A 17,537-nucleotide genomic window follows, 5' to 3' on the forward strand; every position below is an offset into this window, starting at 1 on the left:
AAGGCCTGGCTGCGGCCCCCGCCCGCCTGCGCGGGATCGACTCCGCATGCGCACTGGAGCCCCGGAATCCAGCCGGGCCTCTCCCTTCGGAGAGCGCCCCTGAGTTGGGCCAAGCCCATTCATTCAGGGCCTCCCAAGCCACGTAGGCGCCATCCCTGGCCAGAGGGGTTCTGAGGAGGTGGGCAAGTGCAGACACTCTCTCCCGGTCTCAAATTCGAAATAAGAACTAGAAGTGAACTTCACGCGAGGCCTCGCAACTGTCGCGAGAATCAGAACAGGAACTCTAGGAACCGAGAACAGTAACAGCCCCCGGATTTTTAACAGAAAAAAGAAAGGGCGGAGCCAGCTCTGGTGGATAGTTGTGAGTAATCCCTGGTCCTTGGAGTAAGTGTCGATCTGGGGCAGAAGGGGAACTGTCAGAGAGCTGCCGGAGACCCCGAAAAAGGCCAGAGACGGGGACTTGTGGGGCTGACGAATGGAGTCACCCAAGGAGAGGTCTCTGGCTCTAACAAAACACCTTAGGGACGGAGCTCCTTGCCCGGGATACAGAGCAGAAACAAGTCCGGGATCTCTTAGTGAATTGCTGCTGGCTTCTAAGGCCTGGAGCCTATATTCAACAACAAACTTCACGGACCTAGAAACTCTCCACTTATCCTACTATTGTAGCCCGTTGCTTACTTTCAGTCTTTCCTATGCTCTAAGCCTCTGGTAGTAGGAATCGTGCCTAATTCACTACTGTATCTTGTGAACCTAGCCCCGCGCCTGGTGGCACGGCAAATTCTCGGTAAATATTTGTGGATTAAATGTGAAAGACTGCCTGAGTGTTTAACCTGAATTTTCTGAGTCGCTGCTGATGGAGAACAGTAGGTAGACGGGGAACCAGCGCCCTCTGGTGGGCTTGTGGTTCGTGACGAGAACATCCTGGAACTGTGCATCCAGGTAGGCACAAAGATAATAAAAGGGGATCCGCTGTTATTAAGTAGAGATTTTGTTCCAGTAAAACCCTACATACCGTAAAAATACTTTTAGAAGGGAGTTTTTTGAATAGGACACAACTTGAAAGTTTAGATACATTCCCCGATCCTCAACATCCCATACTTTATCTCTCAAGGTTCCAAAATATTCAGTAACACCTATGCGCATCATACATAGTAAAGAGATAGCAAATGATTTTGCGTATTTATACTTTGAAAACGTTTACTCTGTTTTGTGCAAAACGGGCCAAAGGGAAGGGATTCTCTAGCCTAGATGATGTGAAGACTGCTAGGGAGAGGAGCCAGGTGGCAGCATCCTTTGCATTTAATGAGGGAGACTAGATCCAGATGGGCAGGGTGAAGTCGAAATTTGTTGATAGTAGATGGTCCCGCCTCTTTTTTCCCCTTTTCCTGCAGATGCTTGTATTGAAGAAGGAATGAGGTATAGAATGTAGTTTTCTTTCCACTGTGAAGCCTTGTGTTCACAAGATTATCGTACTTTCACTTTCAGTCACTGACACATGAAATAACTGAAATATAATGACAGAATGATGAGCTGGAGTGCGGTGGTGCACGCCTGTAGTCCCAGCTACTTGGGAGGCTGAGGCAATAGGATCCCTTGAGCTCAAGGGTTCGAGAGACTATGTCTCTTTAAAAATAGAATTTTAGGGCCAGGCGTGGTGGCTCACACCTCTTAATCCAAGCACTTTGGGAGGCGGAGGCAGGCGGATCACCTGAGGTCAGGAGCTTGAGACCAGACCAATATGGTGAAACTTCGTCTCTACTAAAAATACAAAAATTAGCCCAGCGTGGTGGTGCATGCCTGTAATCCCAGCTACTCAGGAGGCTGAGGCAGGAGAATCACTTGAATCTGGGAGGCAGAGGTTGCAGTGAGCCCAGATCACGCCACTGCACTCCAGCCTGGGTGGCAGAGCAAGACCCCCTCTCAAAAAAGAAACAAAAAATAGAATTTTAAAAATAAAAGAGTGACAAGGGCCCTATACAGATGAACAACAGAAGATGAAACAAGGCATACAGAGTTATTGTTTAATTTGGTAAAAACAAGAAATTACTTCAAAGGACCCACATATTTTAACCTGTCACTTCACGAACCCTATTTTGACACAGCTGGTGAAAATAGTAGAGTTGCAACTTTGAGGAAGAAACAGGAGTGAAACAAATGGCCCTTACTGACCTATTAGAGATGGATACAGAGAAATTGTGCTTCCTGTGATTATTAGAATTGGTTGAGAAAAAAAAAAAGCTAAACATAGATAATTAAAATGGAATACTTTGTAGCTACCAACTATGACAAATAGGTAAACTCTAATATATGTAGGAAACAAAGTGAAAAGTACATATGGAAAAATAAGGTAAAGAGAAAAGAAGAAGTATATGGATACTGATCACAACTGTATGTATATTTATCATCTATATCATCAATAAACATCCTAAGAGAATTTGGAATGAGGCTAATGGTTGAGTGTGATACTCACTACTCCTTTATTTTATAAGTTATTTTTCCTTTTTTTTTTTTTTTTTTGAGACAGAGTCGAGCTTTGTCGCCCAGGCTGGAGTACAGTGGTGCAATCTCAGCTCACTGCAACCTTGGCCTCCCGGGTTCAAGCGATTCTCCTGCCTCAGCCTCCTGAGTAGCCACCGGTTAATTTTTTTTTTTTTTTTTAAGTAGAGACAGGGTTTTGCCATGTTGGCCAGGCTGGTCTTGAACTCCTGACCTCAAGTGATCTGCTCACCTTGGCTTCCTAGTAGAGGCTATTTTTATAGGTAAATTAGAATGTCAAGATAAATGTAGCAAAGCTGGGACTGCCACGTAAAAAGATTGGCTGGGCACAGTGGTTCATGCCTGTAATCCCAGCACTTTGGGAGACCAAAGTGGGCGGATCACCTGAGGTCAGGAGTTCGAGACCAGCCTGGCTAACATGGCGAAACCCCATCTCTATTAAAAATACAAAAATTAGCTGGGTATGGTGGCACATGCGTATAATCCCAGCTACTTGGGAGGCTGAGACAGTAGAATCGCTTGAACCCAGGAGGCAGAGGTTGCAGTTAGCTGAGATCGCGCCACCACACCAACCTAGGCGACAGAGCAAAACTGCATCTCAAAAAAAACAAGAAAAGAAAAGAAAAAGGAAAACGTAATTCAGCTACAGGTAATGTTACAAAATGAAGACTGGAATAGCCAGGAACTGGCTCTCTGGAATACCTAGGCATTAAGGCAAGTTGAATAAGCTTCAAGACATCTAGAAGGAATCAGGCCTCAGTCTACCTTCGTATATCTCAAAAGGCAATCCCTCCCCCCAGCACCCACCTTCAGTATCCCATTGACCCTTGAGATGGTGACTATAGCTCCATCCAACCTGATGACTTGGCCAAATGTTATATTGATAAACTTAGAAAGGATGCTTAAATCATTCTACACGTAGATTCTTTCTACATTTCTATTTCTTTTTTTTTTTTTTTTTTTTTTTTTTGAGACAGAGTTTCACTCTTGTTGCCCAGGCAGGAGTGCAATGGCACAACCTCGGCTCACTGCAACCTCCACTTTCTGCGTTCAAGCGATTCTCCTGCCTTAGCCTCTCATGTAGCTGGGATTATAGGCGTGCACCACCACACTAGGCTAATTTTGTATGTTTAGTAGAGACAGTGTTTCACCACATTGGTCAGGCTGGTCTCGAACTGACCTCAAGTGATCCATCCACCTCGGCCTTGCAAAGTGCTGGGATTACAGGCGTGAGCCACCGCGTCTGGTCCTTTCTACATTTCTTGTTCTCATTTTGTTTTTAACTTAATTTCATTATGAAGTATAACAGACAAGCAGAAAAGTGCACAAAATAGATATATGGTTAAATTAATTATTACTAAATGAACACTCATGTGATCATCCAGGTCAAGAAACAGAACATTGCCAACACCCGCAGAAGCCCCCATCATGCCCCCTCCCCAATAAGTTTCCCTCCCCTTCTCCCTAGATAACCTTTTTTTTGTTTGTTTTTTTGGTTTGTTTGTTTGTTTTTGTTGAGACATGGTCTTTCTCTGTTGCCCAGGCTAGAGTGCAGTGGCGTGATCATGGTTTGTTGCAGTCTCAAACTCCTGGGCTCAAAGGATCCTTCTACCGCAGCCTCCCAAGTAGCTGGGACTACAGGCACACCACCACGCCTGGCTAATTTTTTTATTTTTATTTTTGCAGAGACAAGGTCTTACAATGTTATCCAGGCTGGTCTGGAACTCCTGACCTCAAGCAGTCCTCCCACCTCAGCCTCCCAAATTGCTGGGATTATAGATGTGAACCACTGTGCCTGGCCAATAACCACCTTTAACTCTGTACTTTAATTTTACCTGGTTTTGACATTTATAGAAATTGGGACATGCCTAGGATTGGAATTACTGCTTCATGTGATATGTATATTCAACATTAGTAGATTTTCTTTTCCTTCTTTCCTTTCCTTCCTTCTTTCCTTCCTTCTTTCCTTCTTTCTTTTCTTTCTTTCCTTTTCTTTTTTCTTTCTTTCTTCTTTCTTTCTTTCCTTCTTTTCTTTCTTTTCTTTCTCACAAGGTCTCGCTCTGTCTGGGCTAGTCCCAAACTCCTGGGCTTAAGCAATCCTCCCACCTCAGCCTCCCAAAATGCTGGGATTATCAACATTAGTAGATATTACCATACACTTTTTCCAGTGTGATGTGTGAATTTATATACTCTTCAGCAGTTTATGAGAGTTTTCATTATGCCGCATCCTTGCCAAGAGTTGGTATTGTTGTTGTTCTTTTAAATTTTAGCCATTAGGTAAAAATTTTAGAGCCTAAAATTTTTAAATGGCTAGTTCTGCAAGGATTTCCTCTCTTGGATATTTTTTTAAAAACCTTTTATTTTGAATTTTAGACTTGGATAGAAGTTGCAAAAATAGCAAAGAAAGTTCCCATGTACCTGTCACCTAGCCTACCCTGGTGATAACATAATATCTTATATAACCATGATATAATTATCAAAACCAGGAAATTGAAATTTATACAGTACTATTAGCTAAACAATGGACCTTATTTAGATATCACTGGTTTGATATTACGTGTGTATGTATAATTGAAATTTTATTGCATGTGTAGAGTTGTGTGACCATGAGGTGAGTAAATGGGTCTTCAGGGGTATGACAGGGTAAAACTGATGCCAAGGGAAAAGCTAGTAGACTCTATAGTACTAAACACAGCGTCATTTAATATATGAGTAGCTTTTAAAATTATTATATCAAAAGTCAGTGATGGGAAAGGCAGCTAGTTACTGTAGCTAAACACACACAGCTGGGTACGGTGACACATGCCTATAGTCCCAGCTACTCCGGAGGCTGAGGCAGGAGGATCACTTGAGCCCAGGAGTTCAAGTCCAGCCTGAGTGAAATAGCAAGACCCCATCTCTATAAAAACAACAAAAACCCACTGTCACACATTTGCACACTGTGCATCTACCTGTTGGGGGAGCTGTGCACATGGGTAGAGTCCCAGGGTCACTGGTTGAAGTTCACTTTGCATTATGACACACTCAGAAGGAAAGATAAGTTTCTGCCCTTACATCCAATTTTACTTGAAGACAGTTTTCTGTAGGTGAGGCCAATGAGATAACTTTCTGCTGACACCCCTACAGCATCCTCGTTCCTTCTGCCAGACTTCCAGATCTCTATTTCTGGCCCAAACCTCTCTCCTGAACATCATTCCATGGATTCATCTACATCCACTTCTAGTATTTTCTTCCACAGCCAGGAAAGAAGTCCATAAACAGCTCCCGGCTGCATCATACTTAGGACACCCAGAAAAATGTATCAGTATATCACATCTCAGGGAAACCTTTTATTGACTCTGTTTAGGTGATGTGCTCAACAATAATTCACCACATGGCCCAGGAGCCGCCACCCTGGACCACAAACCCCATAGCAGATGCAGTCAGTGCCTCACTCATATACCCTTGGCTCACACCAAAAGTTACCTGCAGATAGTTCCTTTATGACCCGGTGGGTCTGTCTGTCTGAGGGAGTTCTTTAGCCCCTAGAGTGAGCTCGGCTGACACGCAGGGCAGGCTGGAAATGCCGTGGAGGTAACAACTCAGGAGCAAGCCACATCTGGTGAGGAAAAACACTGGAGGACAGATAATCCTGTTCCTTACCCTTCAGTGGGATAATTTTGAGGTGTGTTCTCCACAGTTTTTCAGAAGGCTTAGAGAGACTGAGTCACAGTTGTCCTCAGTGGTAACCTGCTCATTAATGCATCCTTTATTTGGTTTTCCTCCTCTCTCTGACTTCCCTTCCCCCTCACTGTGTTTTCTGGGATAAACTCCTAAATAAACTACTTGTACCAAAATCCTTGCCTTGGGATCTGCTTTCTGGGAAATCAAAATTAAGACAACCCCTGTAAAGGGAGGAGGCCATCTTCCTGAGTGCCCCCTCAAGACCATAGGGACCAGGGGGAGATCTTAGACCCCAAGACCACATTGTGACAATATCTTTGCTCACACCCCACTTTATTTCCTTCCTTTTTTTTTTTTTTTTTTTTTTAAGAGACAGAATCTTCTTCTGTGGCCATGGCTGGAATGCAGTGGCATGATCATAGCTCACTGCAGCCTTGAACTTCTGGCCTTAAGCAATCCTTCTGCCTCAGCCTCCCAAGTAGCTGGGACTACAGGTGCATGCCACCACACCTGGATAATTTTTTTTGGTAGAGACAGGGTCTGGCTCTGTTGCCCAGGCTGATCTTAAACTCCTGGTCTCCCAAAGCACTGGATATCCCACTTTTTTTTTCTTCTTCTCTTTTTGAGACAGTGTCTCTCTCTGTCACCCAGGCTGGAGTGCAATGGCACGATCTCAGCTCACTGCAAGCTCTGCCTCCTGGGTTCAAGCGATTCTCCTGCCTCAGTCTCTTGAGTAGCTGGGATTACAGGCACTTGCCACCATGCCCGGCTAATTTTTTTGTATTTTTAGTAGAGATGGGGTTTCACCATGTTGGCCGGGCTGGTCTCGAACTCCTGACCTCAGGTGATCCACCTGCCTCGGCCTTCCAAAGTGCTGGGATTACAAGCATGAACCACTGCACCCAGCCTGGATATCCCACTTTCAACCTTTGCTCTTGAGAAATAACAGAGTCTAGTGTTGGCTTCTGTGGAGTGTTGGGACTCCCCTTAGCTGACCAGTTCACTGAAACTAAGGAAGAACCTGACAAATGTATGCTCAGAACTCCAAGCAAGAAACAGTGGGGGCTTTCTCAGGGCTGATGGGAAATAAAAAGGACTAATTAGCTAGGAACTACTTGGCTTTTAAGCAACCAAACCACATGGAGAAGCTCAGGTCCCAGCAGAGCATCAGAATATGATTTATAGAATGCTGTGCATGTATAAAAGTTCATAAGCATTACATGTCAACATACTCAGCCTGCCAAAATCCAGAATTTTTTGTGCCTTTTCTATCATTTTCCCCAAGGGTAAGGTACAAGAAAGAGAGGTAGCAAAATGTGGCAATCACAGTACCAGGAGCAGTGGCTCATGCCTGTAATCCTAGTGCTTTGGGAGACCAAGGCAAGAGGATCACTTGAGGCCAGGTGCCTTGGGAACATAAGGATACCCTGCCTCTATCCCACTCCCCAAATAGCTTAGCATGGTGGCCTGCACCTATAGTCACAGCTACTTGGGAGGCTGAGGTGGGAGGATTGCTTGAGCCCAGGAGTTAAGGCTGCAGTGAACCACGATTGTGCCACTGCACTCCAGCCTGGGTGACAAAGCAAGACCCCATCTCCGAAAACAAAACAGGAAAGTGGCAATCAGGAGAACTTCCCAACAAACCTGCTGGATCTGTCCCCCAGTGTGGGGGATACAGATGGGAAATCTGTTCAGTAGAATTATATAGAAGTTGATGAACTAAAGAAGTGTGTAGAATTTTGGGGCTCTGAATTGGGGGTTAAGATCCCCTGGGTCCTGGGACTTTTTGACTTGCTGTCACACTCCCCTCAACAACTTTTTTTTTTTTTTTTGAGAAAGGGTCTTTCTCCATCTCCCAGACCGGAGTGCAGTGGCGCAATCACAGCTCACTGCAGCCTTGACCCTCTGGGCTCAAGCAATCCTCGTGCCTCAGGATGATAGCCGCCTGTCAGTACACCCAGCTAATTTTTAAAAATTATTTGTAGAAACGAAGTCTTGCTATGTTGCCCAGGCTGAACTCAAAACTCCTGGGCTCAAGCAATCCTCCCACCTCAGCCTCCCAAAGTGATGGGATTACCAGCGCATGCCACCACACCCGGCTTAACATTTTTGTTTTGTTTAGAGATGGAGTTTCGCTTTGTCACCCAGGCTGGAGTGCAGTGGCACCATCTTGGCTCACTGCAACCTCCACCTCCCAGGTTTGAGCAAATCTCATGCCTCAGCCTCCTGAGTAGTTGGGACTACAGGTGTGCACCACCATGTCCGGCTAATTTTTTGTATTTTAGTAGAGACGGGGTTTCACCATGTTGCCCAGGCTGGTCTCAAACTCCTAAGTTCAGTCAATCTGCACGCCTTGGCCTCCCAAAGTGCTGGAATTACAGGCATGAGTCACCGTGCCTGGCCTGGCCTAACATTTTTGAAAGTGTGGCTGCATCACAAGAGACAAAGCTGCTGTGACCCAGGTCTTATGCTTCTGGAGCCGCCAAGTGCAAACAATAGCCCAGCCACTAGACACTGCCTGTGACTGGCAGCATCTATGGTAGGTGGCAGCTAGAGGCCCCACAGCCTAGGAAGGGCCTCCCAGAAGTTTTTATTTTGACTTAGAATCGAGGCTTTCAGTCTCAGCTTTGCCAGCAGCTGAGACCCATCTGAACCAAGGTTTCTTCTGAGAAACGAGGGTGAATTTGGACTTCAGGCATGTCATATTTGGCATGGTGTTTTTAAGTTCTTACTCAAACATTGAGACATTGTATATAAAAGTCCAGAATTTGGGGCCAGAATTGTCAGGCCAGGATGTTCAGAGATGCTTTGAGGAGAACCCCCAGCTGCTCCTAGTGCTAGGATAGAGAGGTGGGAGGGGTAAGGTAAGAAAAGCCAGAGATGATATCCAAGCTGCTGATGCTGCCAGATTGTTTTGAAAACAAACAACAAACAGTGGGGAATCTGGCCTACCCAGCAACAATTGAAGGTGAGTACTGGCTGCCGTTTTAAATAGGACTAGCCCTCTCCAGCTCAACACAGTCCCAACCTAGTATGCTTCCCCCATTTAAGATTCCTGACATAGCCTTTGAGTTCATGTTCCTTGAACTAGATGGTTTGTTCAGCTCTAACATGCAATAATAACAACAGGCCAGGCATGGCGGCTCATGCTTGTAATCTCAGCACTTTGGGAGGCCGAAGTGGGAGGATCTCTTGAGCCCAAGAGTTCAAGATCAGCCTTGGAAACATAGTGAAACCCCCATCTCTACAAAAAGTAAAAAATCAGCAGGGTGTGGTGGCACATACCTGTAGTCCCAGCTACTAGGGAGGCTGAGGCTGGAGGATGCTCACTGGAGCCCAGGAGTTGAGGCTGCAGTGAGCTATGATGGTGCCACTACACTCCAGCCTGGGTGACAGAGAGAGACCCTTTGTCAAAATAATTATAATGATGATAACAACAACAACAACAATAATAGCTATCATTTATCAGTGCGCCAGGCCCTATGGCAAACAACTTACATATGTCAACTTGTTTCAGACTTACAAAACCGTGTAGGGTAGGATTATTAGAGGAGAAAGCTGAGTTTCAGACCTGTAGGAAAGTTTGCCCAGTGTCACTGGCCAGTAAGCAACAGAGCTAAGACTTGAACCTGGGGCTGCCTAGGTTCAAGGCATGATTCTAACATCACACTATCCTGCCACTATTACAGTATTTTTGCCAGCCTAACTTCATTGCAGCTGGAGCCAGAACAGCAGCAAGTGTTTTATAAATGTAAATACCCCATATTCAGGGGCGAAGCTGTGGAAATGCAGGCGAGTGTGTGCCCAGATGGCAGGAGATCAGGAGGTAGGGAGACGACGGGGAAATCGCAGGTCACAGCATCTGGCCACCTGAGGCCAAAGTGCTTCAGGGTTGGCCTCAAGAGAAGACAAGAAAGATGAGGTGGGGGGAGGAGAGAGGAGGCCAGGATGTCTGAGAGTCCTTGGGGAGAACCTCCAGGTGTTCCTCCTGCTGAGACAGGCAGGTGGGAAGTGAGAGAAGCAAGCGCTGATGACTGAGCTGCTGGCGTTGGCAGGAACCTAACTGACTCAGGGTGGTTGAAGCGGGGGAGTGAGGTTAATGGGAATCAGGGGGCTCTCTGAGCCCCAGGGCCTAGTCCTCCTCATTCTTGTTCCCCTCTCCTTGCCTGAGTGGTCTGTGGTGACCAGCCAAATTCCTTTACAGGAAACAGCCCAGCAACCTTACAGGGGGAAAAATGGAGTCCTCCTTAGGTGCAGAAACACAGCAACTTACCTAAGGTCTTGGGCCCCCCGCCCGGGGCAGTGCATCGAGGTGAGACATGAGAAGAGGAAAGAGCTTGTCCAGAGGCGCGTGGTTCCACAGCCCATAAAGTTGGGGGTGGCCCGAACCTGAAACGGAGCCTTGGCCAGGATCCTGCAACCAAAGCCTGAAGCGCCCCCCGGTGGGGGCCGAGAGAGCTGCAGGCAGGTGGCGGCGCGGGGCAGGCGGGCGGGCGGAGGAAGCTCCCGCTACGCAGAGAACGCGGTGCGCCCCCTTCCCACCTGCGCGAGGGCACCCTGCCCGGGGGAGGAAAGGCGGGAGTCCGAGGCGGGTCGGATTCCCAGCCAGCTCCCTCCTCACAGGAGGCGGCCCATTATCCGGCGTCGTTAAAGAGCAATTAGATGGAAATTAAGCCGAGAACAAGTATTGATTATCTCATTAAGGCAGGGGGAGCCCGCTCAGTCGGGGAGAGTTTACCGCCGCTCACTCCATTATCTGCAAGGTGAAAGCCTGCGGTCATCAAAACCCAGTGATGTATCGATCTTGCCCCCATCCCCAAACCCATTCCACCCCTCCCCCCTAGAGTAGGTGGGTTCTAGAGAGGTGACACCACGGGTGTGATGAGCTGGAGGAAGAGCTCAGGCCCCTACTGTCTCTCTTAGCACTTTCTCTTTAGTTCCCTTTATTTCTTCAGTTTCTGGTCCCAAATTTGTTTCTTTTTTTTTTTTTTTTTTTTTTTTTTTTTTTTTTTTTTTTGAGACGGAGTCTCGCTCTGTTGCCCAGGCTAGAGTGCAATGGCGCGATCTCGGCTCACGGCAACCTTCGCCTCCCGGGTTCAAGCGATTCTCCTGCCTCAGCCTCTCGAGTAACTAGGATCACAGGCATGTGCCTGCCACAACACCCGGCTAAATGTTGTATTTTTAGTAGAGACGGGGTTTCACCATGTTGGCCAGGATGGTCTCGAACTCCTGACCTCAGATGATCCTCCCGCCTCAGTTCTCAGATGATCCTTCCCGCCTCCCAAAATTCTGGGATTACAGGCGTGAGCCACCGATCCCCGCCCAAATTTCTTCTGATGGTGGGAAGGGCGGGAAACCAGAGACAGTTCACCTCTCTCCAAGATTGGAGAAAGAGGACTTCTGTGGTTTTACATCCAAGGAAGAGAAACCGGAGTTGAGACATAATTGAAAGAATATGCCCCTGTTGACACACAGTACAGGGCACCCCTGGGCCCCGAACTCCTTACCTCCCAGGAGAGGTTGAGTTCTGGGTCACCATCATCGCCAAAGGAAGAGATTCCTAGGACAACCCCACAGGCTCCCCAAAGCCCAGCAACTTCAGAAGTCAGAAGGGGCTTCCTTAGGGTCCCTGATGGTGTGATCTTTGTAGAAAAATCACAGTGTCAAAGAGGAAAGTTTTCATCCTGGCTTTGCTTCTAACTGGCTGCGTGACCTCCTGCAAGTCACTCTGCCTCTCCAGGCCACAGAGTCCTCAAAAGAATGGGTCCAGAAGAGCCCCAAGGCTCCAGTCCAAGTGCCTAGTTCCCTGCTAGCAGGCACTGGGGATGCGGCTGTGTGCTCTGCTCCACCTGCCTCAGGAGCTCATGGTCCCAAGGGGGAGAAGACGCTGAACTGACATCATGGAAATCAGTGTTACAATTATAATAGGAGTCAGGAGAAAGAGTTCAGGTGCTGTGAGGAAGTTTAAGCAGCCAGGAGGCTTGCACACGAAGCAGATATTCCAATAAACACACAGGGGACAAGCCTGTTGCCCACTCATTCATTCAACGCACAATTACTGAATGCACATCGGAGCCCCTGGTGAGCAAAACTACGGTGTCTTCCCCCTGAAACCCACAGTCCGGTGAGGGAGACAGACATCAATGATATAATCGCCCGATAATTGCCGCAAAAATAAAGGCAAAAGCACAAATATGGTAGGTATGCTGAAAAGTATGACGGGGCGCACGGAGAGAGAATGAGAGAACTGAATTGAGGGAGGGCGGGGGCCAAGGAAGCCTGTCCGAAAAAGCGATGGTCGGCCATCATTTAAGGTTGGAAGTCCTGAAATCGAGGCAGCAGGAAAGCTGGAGGAGTCCCCTGGAGAGAACGAGCCCTTCTTCCCCGAAGTGCCAAGATTTGCCTTCGAGCGCGCCCAGGTCGGCGACGCAGCAGAGAACACTGACGCTCGTAATCCATTGCTGGACTCACCTGAGAGCCTCAGGTGCGCGGGAGAGTGGTAGGGGGAGCAGAAAGGAAGGCGGAGTGGAGGGACAGCAGCCGCAGGTGGTGCGCCCAGCCCGCCCCGGGTTGGCTCGCGCGAAGCGAGAGCCGCCGCAGCAATATCTGGGCTCATCTCCCTGCCCCGGAGCCGGGCAACTATTAATCTTGGTTGACGGTTTCTAATGTCCTGGTTGGGAGGCGGGGAGTGCGGCCCAGTCCGCCCTAAAGGTAGAAGTGGTTAATGGGCCTCTTCATCACCGCCAGGAGCCGGTCCCTGGCGGAGCGCGAGGGGCGCTGCAGCAGGTGAGCTGCGGAGCTGGCGGAGGCCCTTAATGAAGCTGCCCGGGCTGGGGCGGACCGAGAGGGAAGCTGGGGGACGGAGGCGGTTCCAGGGGTGAGAGGTAGGTTCGTCCTCCCCGACAGCCCAGCTTTGGGTGTGTGGAGTGGGGGAGCTCACCTGGGCGCCCTTTACCTGAGGGGCCCTTCTGAAGGCGCAGTGCTGGGGTAGGATGCTGACTTAGGCCTGCCTAGATATGGATCTTTTCCAAGGTGACGGGAGTTGGGCGGGATTGGGGTAGGAAGGGGGGTGTCCGAGAACCCGGGTCGTCCTGCAATAAGCGAGGACCAGACACAAAGTGGGTGCTCCGAACTGTTTGCTGACCTGCAAGGCCTGTGCCTCACGTGTGCAGGGGAGAGATGTTAGGGTCAAGTGAGAATTTCGGGACCTCCGGACCCCAGTGATCAAGAGCGTCCTGTCTTTTCACAGCCGCTCCCCTTCCTTCTCTGTGACTCAGTTTCCCCTCTGAGGCGGGTTTTCAAGCTCCCCAGCCCTCCATCTCCCAATCCCGTCCCCTCCTCCAGCATACGCTAGCGGGATCTGTCCCTAACCCCGTCCTCTCAATGCAGTCACCACCACCCTCGCCCCCATCCTGGCCCAGACTGCTGGGAAAGAAGAGGTGGTCCCACCCAGCCGCGTTGGCGCCACTCCATGGCCCTCCGCTGGGACCCGCTGCCTCCCGGAGACCGGGCTTCTCTGCGGGTTTGGCTGTCTCTCGTTCGCTGTCAGCTTCTCTCCCGCCCTCTCCCGCCTCCAGCCGCATCAGAAATATATTGTATTCTCACCTAATCCTGTTCAATTACAGCATAATAAAACACATAATAAAAACCTAATTCATTTTTTCTCCTGCGCCCCCTATCTCCCAGCATGTTCTTGCTCGGGATTAAAAATTTGTCTTCATGTTTGTGGCACGCAGTCCCAACTCCTCCACATATTTAATGTATGAGCTGGGGGCCTGCGGGCTCTGCGGTCTTTGAGCCGGGACGGCGCCTGCCAGTCACCTGAGGATGCCGGCAAGAAAGAGGGAGGGGTGTGGACCTGCGTGGAGCCCCATCGGTGCCCACTCCCCTCCTTCTCCTGGATGAGGCGCTTGAAGGCCCCGAGGTCTCCAGTGGCGGGGAGAGATAGCACATCCTTCCCGTCCAGCAGACCCACGGTAGCTTCCAGTAGTCATAGCTTGGAGCAGGTCCTTGGGGATCGAGTTTGGGGAAAGAGACTCGGCCTATATGGTGCCGCTCGGCGGGAGATACAGAGCATAGCCACAAAGAGGGGCCCCTCGGTCTTCAGCCTCCATTCCCTCCTCTGTCTCTGACCTTCTGAGATGGCTTGGCCTGGCCTGGCCAGTGAAGCTCTGCCTTCCCTGCCTGGACCACCATGCCCAGTCCCGATGGGTTCCCTAACACCCTCTGATCATATTGTGAACAACCTTGAACTGCTGAAATAAGGTTAGAACTTCCCACCAATAAGGGAAAATTTCCTGCAAAGGCACAGTACCTGGTGGGTTTACAGAGGGCAGGTCTGAGACCCAAATACAGCCCAGTGATATTCCTTTGTTTTCTTTTCTTTCTCTTTCTCTCCCTTCTTTCTCTTTCTTTTTCTTTCTCTCTCTATTTCTTTCCTTTTTCTTTCTTTTGACAGGCTCTCACTCTCTTGTCCAGGCTGGAGTGCAATGACATGATCACAGCTCACTGTAACCTCGAACTCCTGGGTTCAAGTGATTCTCCTGCCTTGGCCTCCTGTGTAACTACGATTACAGGCACATGCCACCACACCCAGCTAGTTAAAAAAAAAATTTTTTTTAGAGATGGGGTCTTGATATGTTCCCCAGGCTGGTCTTGAATTCCTGGGTTCAAACCATCCTCCTACTTTGGCCTCCGAAAGTGTTGGGATTACAAGTGTGAGCTACCATGCTCGGCCTGTATTCCTTCATTTCTTCCTTCATTTATTTAGGACAGAAGTTCTCAAACTTTCTACATCCACAGAACCCTTAGTTTTTCAGTAATTTTTTTCACAGCACCTGAAGTCAAAAGAAATAGCTAACAGCTGGGCGTGGTGGCTCACGCCTATAATCCCAGCACTTTGGGAGGCCGAGGCAGGTGGATCACTTGGAGCCAGGAGTTCAAGACCAGCCAGGCCAACATGGTGAAACCCTAAAAATAAATTTTTTTTTCTGCTAAAAATACAAAAATTAGCCGGGCATGTTGGTGGGTGCCTGTGGTTCCAGGTACTTGGGAAGCTGAGGCAGGAGAATCACTTGAGCCTGGGAGGTGGAGGTGAGGTTGCACCACTGCACTCCAGCCTGGGCAGCAGGGCAAAACTCCATCAAAAAGAAAAGAGAGAGAGAAGGAGAGGGAGAGGAGTGAGGGGGAGGGGTGGGGGGGGAGGAGAGGGATAAGCTAACAGTTTCCTTTAAGTACCTAGGTCCAAACAACTTAAGTATTGACATCCTAACAATTTTGTAGCTGTCTAAAAAACTAATATACATAAATTGGAAGAAAAAATAATATTTTTATTTCATTCTTAACCCCAATTGCTTACTAATGGGATGCATGTGCCTGCTGGGTTCTGTGTAACTTCTCAGGACTTGGAATCACCTTGAACACTGTCATCCTCATTTCCTGTTCCACATTGACTTTTGTGTAGTTCTTTGTATTACAGCAACCACCAAAAGCCCAGTGATGCTGGGTGTGGTGGCTCACACCTGTAATCCCAGCACTTTGGAAGGCTGAGGCGGGCGGATCATCTGAGGTTGGGAGTTTGAGACTAGCCTGACCAACATAGAGAAACCCCTTCTCTACTAAAAATAAAAATTAGCCAGACGTGGTGGCATACGCCTGTAATCCCAGCTACTCGGGAGGCGGAGGCAGGAGAATTGCTTGAACCTGGGAGGCAGAGGTTGTGGTGAGCCAAGATCGCACCATTGCACTCCAGCCTGGGCAACAAGAGTGAGACTCCATCTCAAAGAGAAAAAAAAACGAGAGAGAGAGAGAGAGAGAGAGAAAGAAAAGATCATTTGCAGTGATAAACAAATCCAGCAAGATGAACCAGACTCAGAAGACTTGAGAATTTAGAAAGTAATGCTGCCAGGTAGAGTGCAGGGTGATGTTTTACCTGACACCATCACTGACCAGCATCACCATCCCACCCCACTGTGCCTTGGTGCCTTGGAAATAAGGTCATGAAAATGAAATCCTATATCACTAAGGCCAAGCAACACAGCTGTGGGACCACTCTAGGAACTGGACAACAGTATGGTGAAGTTGTCTCCCTTCCAGCCTGCCTTAAGCCATACCAACTTGGTGCCAGCCCCAAGAAGCTGCGGATGTGAAGGGTAGGTCAGCCCCACAGGGAACTGCCAAAGGAAATAGGCATTGGCTTGTGCTGGGAAATAGATAAACAACAGACTTGGAGAGAGTGGCTCTGATTACATATGAGACACTCTCTCCAACACCCCATTCTCTGCATTGGAAACTCCTGGAGAGACAAGAGAAGAGGGAGGGAGGAGCTGAGCTCTTCCTTCGTCTTGCTGACTATAATAACTAGGGGGCAAGCTTCACTTCCTCAGGGGATTTTTCAAGCCATGTTACCCCCAAGATTCTGATACGACTCCCTGGGAGGACACCCTTCCCCATCCTCCAGGCTGAAAATCACTAAAGCTGTAAGCCATCGTTTGTTTTGAAGGTGTCACATTTTTACGTTTGTTGAGGTATAAAACAGATTGAGAACCACTGTGTTGTGACCTTACCTGAGATCAATACAGGGGTGGGATTTAGGGCACATTTGGATTCCTCATTCATTTATTCAGCAAATAAGTATTGAGTACCTACTGTGGATCAGGCACTATTGTAGATGCTATGGGCATGTAAAAGTAAATATATGAATTGATGTTTAATGGGTATATAGTTTCAGATTTGCAAGAGAAAGTTCTGGAGCCTGTTTCACAACAATGTGAAAATATATATATATGGCCGGGCGCGGTGGCTCAGGCTTGTAATCCCAGCACTTTGGGAGGCCGAGGCGGGCGGATCACGAGGTCAGGAGATCGAGACCACGTTGAAACCCCGTCTCTACTAAAAATACAAAAAAAAAAAAAAAATTAGCCGGGTGTGGTGGCGGGCGCCTGTAGTCCCAGCTACTCGGAGAGGCTGAGGCAGGAGAATGGCGTGAACCCGGGAGGCGGAGCTTGCAGTGAGCCGAGATTGTGCCACTGCACTCCAGCCTGGGCGACAGAGCAAGACTCCGTCTAAAAAAAAAAAAATATATATATATATATATATATGTGTGTGTGTGTGTGTATATATATATATATAAATATATATATATATATATAAATATATATATATATATATATATATATAAATTTTTTTTTGAGACAGGGTCTCCCTATATTGCCCAGGCTGGTCTCAAACTCCTGGGCTCAAGGGCTCCTCCTGCCTTGGCCTCCCAAAATGCTAGGATGACAGGCGTGAGCCACCACACCCAGCCAACAATGTGAATACAGTTAACATTATTGTACACTTAAAAATGGCTAAGATGGTACATTTCATGTTATGTGTTT

At 48.2% G+C, this 17,537-nt stretch overlaps 1 long non-coding RNA gene across 1 annotated transcript; it reads left to right on the forward strand.

The window, feature by feature from the left end:
* Position 1: 1 nt before the first annotated feature.
* On the forward strand, positions 2-6,332 carry LOC134732505 (uncharacterized). Its single transcript, XR_010115756.1, has 2 exons — positions 2-939; positions 4,183-6,332. It is a non-coding gene; the product is annotated as an uncharacterized lncRNA (long non-coding RNA).
* Positions 6,333-17,537: the final 11,205 nt, after the last annotated feature.

The sequence above is a fragment of the Symphalangus syndactylus genome, chromosome 2, assembly GCF_028878055.3.
Source record: "Symphalangus syndactylus isolate Jambi chromosome 2, NHGRI_mSymSyn1-v2.1_pri, whole genome shotgun sequence".
Classification (NCBI taxonomy): domain Eukaryota; kingdom Metazoa; phylum Chordata; class Mammalia; order Primates; family Hylobatidae; genus Symphalangus; species Symphalangus syndactylus.